Source organism: Gekko japonicus, unplaced genomic scaffold (genome assembly GCF_001447785.1).
Source record: "Gekko japonicus isolate JY-2015 unplaced genomic scaffold, Gekko_japonicus_V1.1 scaffold316, whole genome shotgun sequence".
NCBI lineage: Eukaryota > Metazoa > Chordata > Lepidosauria > Squamata > Gekkonidae > Gekko > Gekko japonicus.
The window spans coordinates 879,937-892,752 of NW_015169784.1; the positions used below are offsets into that span (position 1 = coordinate 879,937).

Consider the following 12,816-nt stretch of genomic DNA (forward strand, 5'->3'; position numbering starts at 1 on the left):
CTACACGAAGGCCACAGGCCTCCCTGGTTTGTTCCCAGCATCTGGTATTTAGAGGTATACTTCCTTGAACAGGGAGGCTCTGTTTACCAGTGGTGAAATTTCTTCCAGCCCGATACTTTGGGTTGGCCATTTTGTTCAGAAGGGGAGAATGCCATGAAAGCATCCAGACCTTAACTGTGAGAGGAAGGATCTTACAGCCACATTACTACACATTATGTTTAATTCCCCGATTGCTTCCAAATGCAGACTCTAGAACTGCTTTTTTGATGGGGAGAATGGTGTCAAGAGAAAGGGATGCTCCGAGGCTTTCTTCCCATGCCGTTTTCCCTCTGAAAAATGCCCTCTTCCTGGAGTGTTTTTTGAACTCCCTCTGGATAGGAAGAAAAGGTAAAAGTAAAGGTAAAGGTTCCCTTGCTCGAAAGCCAGTCAAGTCCGACTCTAGGGTTGCGGTGCTCATCTCCTTTTCAAAGCCGAAGAGCCAGCGCTGTCCGAAGACGTTTCTGTGGTCATGTGGCCCGCATGACTAAACACCAAGGCGCACGGAATGCTATTACCTTCCCACCGAAGTGGTACCTATTTATCTACTTGCAATTTCTTGCTTTTGAACTGCTAGGTTGGCAGGAGCTGGGGCCAGAGACGGGAGCTCACTCCGTCATGTGGCAACTCGGGTCTCGAACTGTTGAACTACCGACCCATAAATTCCCCCCAGCCAGGGGCAGTGGCAGTGGGGGAAAGGGTTGGGGAAGAAAGTGTTTAAAAGCCTCCGTCCCCTTCAAGGGGAAGCAGCCCCAGTGTCTGCATTTGGAAAATGTGTTTGAAAATGATCCCGGAGCAATACCTAAGGTGTCATTCTGCCAGTAGTTGGTCTGCAAGCAAACTAGAAAGAGATTTAAGCAGCAACCCGCTGCCTCTTTGTTTTTTGCAGTACTGTGCCGTGGAGGCCTTTGAAGTCCTTGAGAACCGTGACCTCTTTGTGGGATTGGCTGGCTCTAAAGAGCCGCCATTTTAACAGTTGCAAAGGGTTAGGTTGAAACCAGAGGAAAACAAACGGGGCTGAACTTTCTGCTGTCTGTAGCCCTACTAGAGATAAAGAGGCTTTGCTTAGTCTTGTGCTGATAAAGTGGCATGAAATCTCTGAATCTCTGGGGGTGCAGAGGAAATGGTCTTGCATTCCTTGGCCTTTGCTGAGAATACAAACATCCATTTCCCCTTCTGTTTTCACATTCTGAGCAGGGCTGGCCACTGGAAATTCTATTTACGGATCTGCAAGGTTTACATAACCTTAGGGAATGAGGGCTTGACTGGGGGGGGGGAGGGGCCAGGCCCCCCATTATCAAAGGCCTCTCTTCTCCTAAATAACCGTTCTGTATTTTATCAAAGGAGGCTGTCCTTGGCCATTTGGAGCCATTAATCTCTTGCCTGTTTTCTCCAGCCCCACTGCAGGACCCTTTCTGTCCTGTGTATGTTTATTTCGCACTTTCTGCAGGCAGATGGATTCTGTTATTTCTCGAGCAGTCTCTTTACAGTGTTTCTCCGGATGTGAAACCGCCTCTTAAAAGCATCAGGGTCATTAGAGAGAGAAATTAGTAGTATCTGTTGCCTTTGTCTCTTACAAACAAGCAGCCAGATGGTGTTGTCCCCCCACCCCCAAAGCCCATTGAATTAGATGACTGATGTAGCAAGATAGCTAGGAGACTGAACTTGCCTTTGCCTTGAACACCCCAGAAAGTAGTTTTAGACAAGGCAAATTTGACCTCAGCACCCCCATAAAGTACTAAAAAACGAAAAGGTAAAAGTCTTCCAAGAGTCTTTTTGCCTGCTAGATTTGACACCATTGGGTTGTGAACTTGTTAAGAGGCTTTGGACTCCACCTAATACAAAATAAGGCTTTGATTTGTGCATGGTCATTGGGCCTACCTTGACTTATTATACCCTTTGAAGAAGGATTTTCTTTGAAACGATACTGTTGGGGTATACTGGACAGTATATTTTTTCTATGGACTGTTACTGTCCCTTGGGGGGCTTGTGCTTGTGGACTATTTAGGATAGTGTTTCTTTTAAGAATGATCATTCAGTGGTTTGTGAGACTTTATGAGGCACGTTGCATTTTCTTGAACTATTGCATGTGTTTATATATTCAGTATATTTAATATATTTCTATGAGCATTATTGCTTGTCTTTGGGGAAAAAAATTGGGAGAGTTTTACCTTTTCATTTGTGGGTTTGTGGTTTCCCTTCCCAGTTAGTTTTGTCCCCCATACACTAGTGGCATACCTTACAGGGTTGTTACCAAGATTACATGAGAATATATTTTGAGTATTATAATATTCTATATGCACGCTCAGGGGTCATTTTGTAGAAAAAGAGGTGCAGGAGCTCATTAGCATATGCCACACCCCCTGACATCACCGGAAGTGTGTCAGAAGGCAACACCCACCGCTCAGGCTCCACTGGACTGTTTTGGATTGCTAGCGATTGGGGGGTGGGGGACGTGCAGATCTGTCCTCGCAGAGGAGGGCGAGCTTGTACCTGGATAAAACTTGGTCTTAAAGGTGCCACTGGACTGTTTTGGGCCAGGGGGCGGGGGGGAGGGCCTCTGCAACTTACCTGGCAGCTTTTTGCTCTGACTGAGGGCTGCTGGGAGCAGGGGGTGGGGCTTGTTGCATGTGCCTGCCCACTGGGCTCTTTACTGCCGGAGCTCCGCTCCTGTGCGCGCCTGTAGGAAATGACCCCTGTGCACGCTTATTAAAATAATATCTTACTAACGTTGTTGCACCCTGCCCTGGATGGCCCAATCTCAGAAGCGAAGCAGAGTCAGCCCTGGTTAGAACTTGGATGGGAGACCACCAAGGAAGTCCAGAGTTGCTACGCAGAGGCGGGCAACGGCACATGACCTCTGTTGGTCTCTTGCCTTGGAAACTCTACGAGGTCGCCAAAAGTCAGCTGCAACTTGATGGCGCTTTCCGCCACCACCCATGTTGTTGCTGGGGCTACTTGTCGTTAGCAGGAAGTCTCAGAAGCCTGTGCTGGTGAATATCATGCAGTGGTGCCAGGGGCTGCAGGATCCTCTGGGTACTTAAGACATTTGTACGCTGCCTTTCCTCCCACGAAGGGCCCCCAGGCTGGAAAACATGGAAACATTAAGACGTCTCAGCACTGAAACAGCATTATTTTAAATATACAAGTATATATAAAAATAATTTGATTAGAAAGATGGGTATACCAAACAAAACGAAAACATCTTCATCAGCTGGCGGAAGACAACGGTGGAGGGAGACATATGAAAGTAGACTCCTTTTCCTTACTGTTTCTGCTTTATTGCCTGCTCTCGCCATACTAAATCTTCATTATCTTCAAAATGATCATCAGTGTGGAAAATCACTCTCTTCCTCTGATGTACTAAGGGAACAACTATGTGAAGAAGTTGTCCTTCGTAATAAACAGTCTACCATTAACAAGATGCCCCAAATCTAGAATCATCCCCATGAAAAGTGCCATTAAACGGAGAAACCACCGGAGGGCGGTCTGTGGCATAGGCTGCTGGATCATTGCTAAATCCCCCCAAGGCTGGATGAATGAGTAGGTATTTTGGAGTTTGGAAAAGCAGCAGATAATATTTAACATCTAGTTTCATGCTGAGCTGGGGGGTGGGGAAGTGGTAATAAAGTTTAATATAGGGTAAAATTATTGCCTGTGTCTGGAGAAATTAGGATTTGCAGATGGTATCTGTAGTTTTGGTGGGTGCCATGTCAAAGCACCGCGTTATTTTGTGAGAAGATGAGATTCAGGAACTATCTCTCCCCACCACCCCCCGCCCGCAATCCTGGTAGATTATGGGCTTGGATGCATTTTCGGTAAAATAAGGCTGTATTTCCTGAGCTAGCAGAATGGATTGCTCTATTTAGATCGCATCTATGTGTGTCTGGTACAGGCATAATAATCTGCTTGAATTCCCTGTTGTGGTAAAACATTCTCTGCAAGTAGAAAATGAGCACCACTCTTTACTGGTTGGTTATTACATGGCATTCCCCTACCTGCAGTCTTAAATGGTATAATCCACTTTACTATCTCAGAATTCCGCCGGCTCATTCTGCTCTCAGTACAGATTCAGCCCTTTGTCACCCACTGCTGTGAACAGCATGATTGTCTGTAATAAATCTGCCCTTCTTATGTAGTGAAATGAGGCGATGGAATCCGAGGCAGGGGGGAGAATGGAGTGTACCGATTTGAGCTGTTGATGGGGGAATTCTGTTTTTGAATGCTTCTCTTCATGTTAAAGAAACCCCTACCTTGCAAGCAGGAAGCTAGCACACTGGGAAGAACAGGGAAGAATGGTTCTTGCTAGGCCCTTTGCTTACTTGTGTGTGTGTGTGCTTTTGTGTTTGTGTTCCTTTTCTTTATTTAACAGTCCAATGACCCAGTGAACAGAATCAGTCTTACAGGTACTGCCTTCTGTTTCTGTCCCCGCATAGAAGCCACAATTGCCAGAAATGTAGCCATCACTCAAAGAAATACCAGGGTCAGTATCAGCAAGAAGGAAAGGGATACCTTGGAAACTATCACCAGCTATATCCACAGATCTCTCAAAGGGGCAGTCAACACACAATAAGAGAAAATATGGGATAAAGTTTCAATTGCCCTGGACCCACAAGCACATAATTTATTCAAGTCAAATAGGGCAGTGGTTCCCAAACTTGGTTCCATCAACTCATTGGTTCTCTCTTGGTTCCATAAACTCATTCCCAGTGCCCTATGCTATAAAAGGCATTATTTAGAATAGTGGTTTGTATGACCCACTAAAGATAATAACAATAAAGTTCAAGACAGTAACAATGAATTGCACATTTATTCAAAATCCAATTAAAACTTTTTAGTTTAATTTATTACATGAAATTGATGAACTTGACTCAGTGATAGCAGCTTTTTAAAGCCTGATGGTCATTTAGCAAAAACCTTAGATACCACCTTTAGTAAGTACTTCACTGTTCAGTAAATTCTGAATGCGATGGATGGACTTGGTGAAATAATACCAGTTTTTCAGAGTCTGCTTTAAAGTCACTCAGCAGGAGTCTTAAAATCACCACATTCAGTAATTTGGAGTCAATTTCTTTGCTTGGAGAGAAGTTGGATGACCACACTGAAACCACGTTCCACCATATACGATGTTGGAAATGCAACACGGAGCTTCTTAACCACTGTCTGCAGTGCTGGACAGCGATCAGAAATTTCCTCCTGTAATCAAAACTCTTGGTACAATTTCTTTAACTTTGGCTTCAGCTCACTGTCATTTTGTAGGTCAATTAGTTCTTCCACCACTACCCCAGCTTCCTCAGTATCTGAAAATGGATTTATCACCCAAACTGGAATTCCCATTGAAAGAAGATCCTCAAATTACTCAGACATATCTTCATGCAGCATAATCCAATAGTCACAAAAAACTTGCAGATCATCATCTTGTATCTTACCTTTCTCTTCTAGCTCAGACAGGCTTGGAAAAATTTCTAGCTCAGAAATTGCTGTAGCTCATGGAGCCTATATTGTGTTCGAATAGAATTAAGTTTGAAATTAACGTTGAGACGACAGATTTGGCCTTAATAAGATTGACCTAATTTCCTTGCAACTGCAAATTCATTTCATTGAACTTTGCAAATGGTTCTGATATGTCAGCAATGTAATGCCTGATCTCTTTGAGTTCATCAATGAGCAAAGCATTTGTGTCTTCAAAAAACTCCACAACAATGTCAAAAAGGTCATAAAAGTGTCTCACACAGTTGCCTTTTGATAACCAACAAACTTCAGTATGAAGCAGCAAACATTCAAAATCTTCCTCATTCTCAACACAGAGCTCCTCTTGTGCAGGCGATCGCGGAGGTTTTTTTGCAACCAGATGCTGGCGATGAGTGACACAGTGAATGGTAAAGACGTTTGGCATGTTTTTTTTCTCCTGTGGAAGCGATATACCCACAGCAGTGACCAGTCATTGATAGTGTTCCATCAGTTACACAAGCAAGTATGTTAGCAAGCAGCATTTCCTTGTCTTTGAAGAGCTGCTCAAAAACATGAAATATCGACTCCCTTTTAGAATCTGTTCTTAATTGCCTTGCAAATAACAACTCTTGAGCCAAATTTTCATTTTTTTAAAGTTTTATTCAAGGTATAAGCCAGTTTGATGTAGTGGTTAAGAGTGCGGACTCTAATCTGGGAGAACTGAGTTTGATTCTCCACTCCTCCACATGCAGCTGCTGGTGTGACCTTGGGTCAGTCATAAGTTTTTTTCCAGAGCTGTTCTCTCAAGGACAGTTCTCAAAAGAGCTCTCTCAGCCCCACCTACCTCACAGGGTGTCTGTTGTGGGGAAGGGAAAGGGATCGTAAGCCGTTCTGAGACTTCCGGTAGTAAAGGGTGGGGTATAAATCCAATCTCTTCTCTCTTATCTTGTGTGCATGCACACTTCTTCAAATACAATGAAGTGTGCATCTACTCACCAGAACAGCAGAGTAGAAAGCATTTAGCTTAGCGAAAAGACAAGCCCTCCAATATTTTGTGTGCGTGTTAAGTTTTCAGGGTGCAGGGGGAACCCTCAAATGTGAAGATGCCCCTGCAGGCAGTAGTGACACTTTCTCCCACTTAATCCCCCTTCCCATTCTACTTCATGCACAAATCAGGTCAGACAACAGATCACAGAAGGTGCTTTCTCCCTCGCACACTTGCATGTTCTACGAGTCATGTGCCTTTTGGTTTTGTTTTGGAGCAAGGCAATGTGTAGACTCTCCACATGGTTTGTGTCAGGGTGTTCCCGTAGCAACAATAGTTTTTAGTCTCTTGAGGGGAGGGGCTGCTTCCCACTTCCCTTCTCCTCAAATTAATTATTTTTTTAAATTGCTATGCATAAATAATATGGGCATAACAGCATATCCCATTTCCCAGGGAGAACAGTTTCCAGCTGGAGTTTCTTTGTAAAAACTGCCACCAGTTTGCAGGATTGTTGTCCCCACCATGCCTGGTTTGTTTGATTGATTGATTTTTTTTTGGCCTTTGTTGAGATTAGTGGGTGGCTTTGAAAGCCTTCCAGTACCAAGGAGTGCATTTAACGTTGTGGGAACATGTTCCCATTACTGGCCAGCCATGGCCTGGAACTCTCCCGCTTCTCTGTTCTGCAGCTGCCTACTGTGTTTTTATTAGCGGAGCACTGGCTATTTCTGTCTCTCCGTTTTAGTTGGCAAAATGGCCAACTGGCTGAGAAGTGATCACAGTGCGTTCTGTTCTTTCCCTTCCTCTGTCCAAACTGTGGCCCCGGTGGAGGAATCGCTCGCGTTAAGAGACAGAGTTAAAGAAGAAGAAGAAGAGATTGGATTTATCCCCCGCCCTTCACTACCCAAAGGTGTCTCAGAGCGGCTTACAAACTCCTTTCCCTTCCCCTCCCCACAACAGACACCCTGTGAGGTAGGTGGGGCTGAGAGAGCTCTTGACAGAAACTGCTCTTTTTCAAGGACAGCTGTGCCAGAGCTTGTGACTGACCCAAGGTCACATCAGCAGGTGCAAGTGGAGGAGTGGGGAATCAAACCCGGTTCTCCCAGATTAGAGTCCGCACACTTAACCACTACACCAAACTGGCTCTTCAAACATCAGAAAATCACTAAACATCAGAAAATCTCTCTAAAACATCAGAAATCGCTTGCTAAACTTTCTTTTTGAGCATATTACTGGAAAGCGCCAGTAAATTGTAGTGTTCAGAATGTCAGATTAAGACTGGGGTGGGTGGGGAGAGGACCTTCCTCTAGATCAGGTATGTCCAACAGGTAGATAACGATCTACCAGGAGGATCGCGGAGGGGTCAGAGGTAGATCACTTGGTCTCCTGGTATAAAATAAGAAATGTTCGCAGTTCTTTCTGGATCTTTGTCTCGCTGTTTTGTTTTTGCTTACCAGTAAATGACAGAAGGTGTGTTATAGATGGGGGGCGGGGTGGTGGAACCCAACTTTAGTGAGTTAAAATCTTAATTTGAAACTAATTTGAAACTTTATTTTCATGGTGGTAGATCACTGGCACTTTTGGCCGGAAAAAATAGATCACTACCTGTTCGAAGTTGGACATGCCTGCTCTAGATCTTTCTCTCAAGACATGAAGCTTGTTGGGTGACCTTGGGTCAGTTACCTTCTCTCAAATCAACTTATCTCACAGGGTGGTTATGGGGGTTCAAGAGACTATCTGTGCTGCCTTAAGCACTGTGGAAGTGAAGGGCAGGGTATAAGTGCAGAGGTGCATCATAAGCATCAAACTGTGTGCCATTTAGCTGACTCTGTATTCATTCATGCAGTGCTGGCATTACACACAGCTCTGCAATTTAATTTTGGACCGAGCATTAGAGGAAAAGGAAGACATTGGCAAGGAAGGTTATCAGTTTCCTTATATGGTGTGATTCTGCTTTACTGCTGTAATTTACACTCATTGTTTAGCAGGATGTTCTACCTTTCCCCAGGTTATAGTGCACTTTCCTCTTGGGGCCATGATGCAGTAGCCCACTTGCAGGCCTGAGTGAAAAGCTTGGGTTACAGGGCTGCAGGCCGGGCTGGAACTCTGTCATGGGCTAGTATGCATATTCTCTTTGGCTGCAGTGAATATAATTTGTATGCCCTTTTTCATCGCATGGTGGGACAGTGAACTGCACTCGTTCTAGCGTGCGTATTCTGAAATGTTTATCGTCAAATGAGAATTGCTTCATGAAATGATCTTGGTATGAGGTCTTGGACGTCATGCGAGTCGACTGTTGGAACTGAGTGTGTGTGGAGGCATCAGGTGGCTCTGCAGTAATGCGGTGACCTCAAGGGATAGAAATGTGAACTTTGCAATTACGACAATGAAATCAGTGCAGCATCACTCCTAAACCCACTGATTTCCGTGGTCTTGGACTGGAGTAACTCTACAAAGGGTTGTGCTGTCAGAGTTCTGAGTGTCCACATAACACGCAGAAATGCCTGAAGGGTCACAAATTAAAATTAATCAGTAAATAGGATGACACCTGAGGCCTAAAGAAAGACTAAGGGGTTCCTCAGCCACTGTGGGTGTGTGTGGATTGAATTAAACTAGGCAGACCATGTAATCACCAATGATTGCAGTCACAAATGGCTGGAAATACATTTTAAGTAATAATATTCCACCCAACACTTCATGCCCTCCATGGCCTTTTAGCCCTACTTTTGTGAGGTATAATATTTTAGTTGTCTACCATAACATCCATCGCATCTGATGATGCAGGCTCTTGTCCACTAGAGTTTTTAAAAAGTATTAGTCTTTAAGACTATTTCTTTTTGTTTGACTAGACTAACATGGTCTCTCACAGAATATGTCTTGGAGAGGGATTATTTCTACCAAGGTTTTCCTCTTCTTTATCTGTTTGGCCTGTCCTTGAGCTTCAGTGTTTGAGTATCTTCTCTTTGTGTGTGTGTGTGTGTGTCAAGTGCCCTCAAGTTGCTTTTGACTTACTGGCAACCCTATGAATTAATGGTCTCCAAAGCGTCCTGTCATTAACAGCCTTGCTCAGGTCTTGCAGAACGAAGGCCATGGATTCCTTTGTAGTGTCAATCCATCTCATTCAGGGTCTTCCTCTTTTCCTGCTGCCTTCGACTTTCCCTAGCATTATTGTCTTCTCCAGTGAGTCTTGTGTTCTCATAAAGTGACCAAGGTGCAATAGCCTCGGTTTTGTCATTTAACTTCATCTCCTCTTTACTTTGGTTCAAGAAGAAGAAGAGAAGAGATTGGATTTATACCCCGCCCTTCACTTGGAGTCTCAGAGCGGTTTACAAACTCCTTTCCCTTCCCCTCCCCACAACAGACACCCTGTGAGGTGGGTGGGGCTGAGAGAACTCTTGCAGAAACTGCTCTTTTTCAAGGACAGCTGTGCCAGAGCTTGTGACTGACCCAAGGTCACATCAGCAGGTGCAAGTGGAGGAGTGGGGAATCAAACCCGGTTCTCCCAGATTAGAGTCCGCGCACTTAACCACTACACCAAACAGAATATCATTGCTGTTCCTTGCGGAGCCTGAAGGTCAAAATGTGCTAGGTACAGGAGATCCATAGTCATATATAATACATGTATATTCAAGTATGAACACATAGCTGCTCCAGGGGTGTGATTGTCGAAATGGCCCATGAGAAGGGTGAGAACCTCCCCAGCAGTGTTCCCTCTAAGCTGAGTTTGTGTGAGCTAGCTCACAGTTTTATAGCCATTTTTGACTTGGCTCAGGAAGGATGGCTCCAGAGTAAACTAATTTATGCAGTAGCCAAATTGCTTGCTCACAACTTTAATGCCAGTAGCTCACAAAGTGGAATTTTTGCTCACAAGATTCCACAGCTTAGAGGGAGCATTGTCCCCAGTAGTGTAATAAGCCCCTTGCAAACTGCTTTGAAGGTGAAAAAAGAAAGTGTCAGGAAAGCACTTGTATATCTTGCGCGGTTTGGTGTTTTTTTAAGCATTTTTAATTGCTTTTCTAAACTACAAATCTACAGGATCGGGGGATGGGAACAACCTAAAATTAAGAGTAAAAAGGATCCTTAATACAGAGATTTAAAATTGTTGATACATCCCTATTATCAAAATAGTAAAGCGTGAGAGTTAATAATATAAAAGTATCAAATTAAAAAGCAGGCAATCACAAACATATTTGACTGTAAATGTGTGTATCTTAGCTTTAAATTTATGCATTAACAATGAACATCAGACTATCAAGTTAGTTTATGTTACTTTTTTCTTTCCTCTGTGCTTCTTATCAAAGTCCAATTTAATTTTTAGCTTTTTAGGGGCAGCAGCCCCTAATTCTGCTTCAGTATCCGAATACTCTGCTGAGCTACTTGAGGAGGTTTCAAAACTTTCTCCAACTGTATTTTCTTCTTCATCTGCATCTTTTTTGTCCTCCACTTTCTCAGGTCCATCTGTCGCTTTCTGTTGTTGCTTCAGGAACATTTTCGCTTTATGAACAGAGTCAATTTTTTCTTTTTTGCCACTGAAGTTGAAGATAAGGCCTTCAGGTATTATCCATCTGTAAGGAGTGGTATTTTTTTTTGCAAAAACAATGCTAAGTCTCCGTATTGTCTCTTTCTTTTCCTAATTTCAAATGGAACATCTTTTAAAACTTTAATTTGTTCTCATTTGATTTTCAGGACATTTTAGTTAGTCGCTTTCAAAATTATATCCCTTGCGGACCTTTTTGCAAATTTCTCGTATACTTCCCTGGGTAGCTTGTTTTTTTAAATAAATTCTGGATACGTACGGTAAATCAATATCGCTTTGTAGAGTTTCTGCTGTTAAGTCTACCATGGGAGCCAGCTCTTGTCTTAAAATCTCTTTCAGATTCTCTCCTTTCTGCTCCGGAATGTCTTGAAGTCTCAGGAGATATGCTGATTTCTCCATTTGAAGAAGTAACAATTGCTGATTCCCAGAGATTTTCTCTTTTTCCACAACCTCCAGTCTTGTCCAAACTCTTTGGACTTAATGTCAACTTTTTTCAGCTTCTTGGCTACCTTCTCTGTTTTTGCTGAAGTTTATTTGAGCTCCTTTTGCAATGTATCAAACTTGTCATTAGGGTAGGTCATCTGATCCAGTAGAGGGTGCAAAGCTGCAGCAATCATTTTAGGGAAGTTTGTGGTTATTTCTGGTTTGGTAGCCGGGGGTGATATGCTGGCAGTTCCTGTTGTAAGTTTTGCTTTTGCCGCCATTCTTTCTGCTCGCTGCGTCATTGTTTACAGTAAGAGAAAAGTTTTAAAGTCTCTGAAAGTCTGATAATTTACCGCTTTCTTGCTAATGAGCACCACATTCAGCCAAATTCTGCTTCTTCAAGCCGCCCTTTCAGTCCCTGCTTAACTCAGTCTTTTCGGGATTGGGCTTCCCCTCCCCTAGAGATGTGAAGGCCCGGAAAAAAATGGAAAAAAACAGTTTTTTTCCTGAGCTTCAAAATTTCCGGAAATTTTACATCTCTACCCTCCCCCTTCTGCTTGTTTGGGGCTTTGGTGCGGCTTTACTGCTAGTGTTTAATTGATTGTTTGCCGAGTCATGGACTCACTCACATTTTTACTTGCGTTTGTTTACCATATAGCATGTAGAGACGATCGTTTCTTCGGATCACTTGTGCGCTCTGGCCAGTACGCGCCTCTTGGTGCCATTGCTGGCTCCATGCTGCGGGGACCTAACGGGGCAAAAAGAAGCCTCAATCCCTTGGCTTCCACCTTGGGAGAGGCACCTCACGCATCCCAGGCTATGACGCTCCTACAAGGGGTCAAATGGGCCCAAGATCAACTCGGACCCCTCCCCATCGGCACGTTTTGTGGGTTGCTCATATCAGAGCTGTGATGGAGTGCACCCGCCTGCAAGTTGCCAAAAACCGGAAGCCCATTGCATGGTTTGGTTTTGATGAGCTCTTTCCTCTCACAACTGTTGGGGTGCTTTATGTCCTGGACATTATTATTATTATTATTTCGATTTATAAATCGCCCAGTCCCTACGAAGTAAGGCTCTAGCAGGGGTTGTAGACTTTGAATACTGGACACTTCTCTGCTCTTCCTGCATCGCCATCTTCAGATAGCAAAAAAGCATGCCCTCCTGTATCTGTGCTTGACTGGTTGGTTTTGGATGGCTGAGCATGCCACTTTGCTGGATTTGCATGTGTGTGTGTTCATTTCTGTCTGAATATTTATGAGAGGCTCTTCATTTCTCGTTTGCAAAGGTAAATGTCACAAGATGGAGCATTTCAATGCTTTGCACGTAATATAGGGCAAAGCATTCGCCCTGAAATACCTCTTAGTGTCACTGCTAAGCTATTGGGGTT

At 43.8% G+C, this 12,816-nt stretch overlaps 1 protein-coding gene across 1 annotated transcript in view; it reads left to right on the plus strand.

Moving 5' to 3' along the window:
- LOC107115243 (septin-2) overlaps positions 1-12,816 on the plus strand; it is a 77,799-nt gene that overhangs the window by 41,426 nt on the left and 23,557 nt on the right. The window lies entirely within an intron of this gene.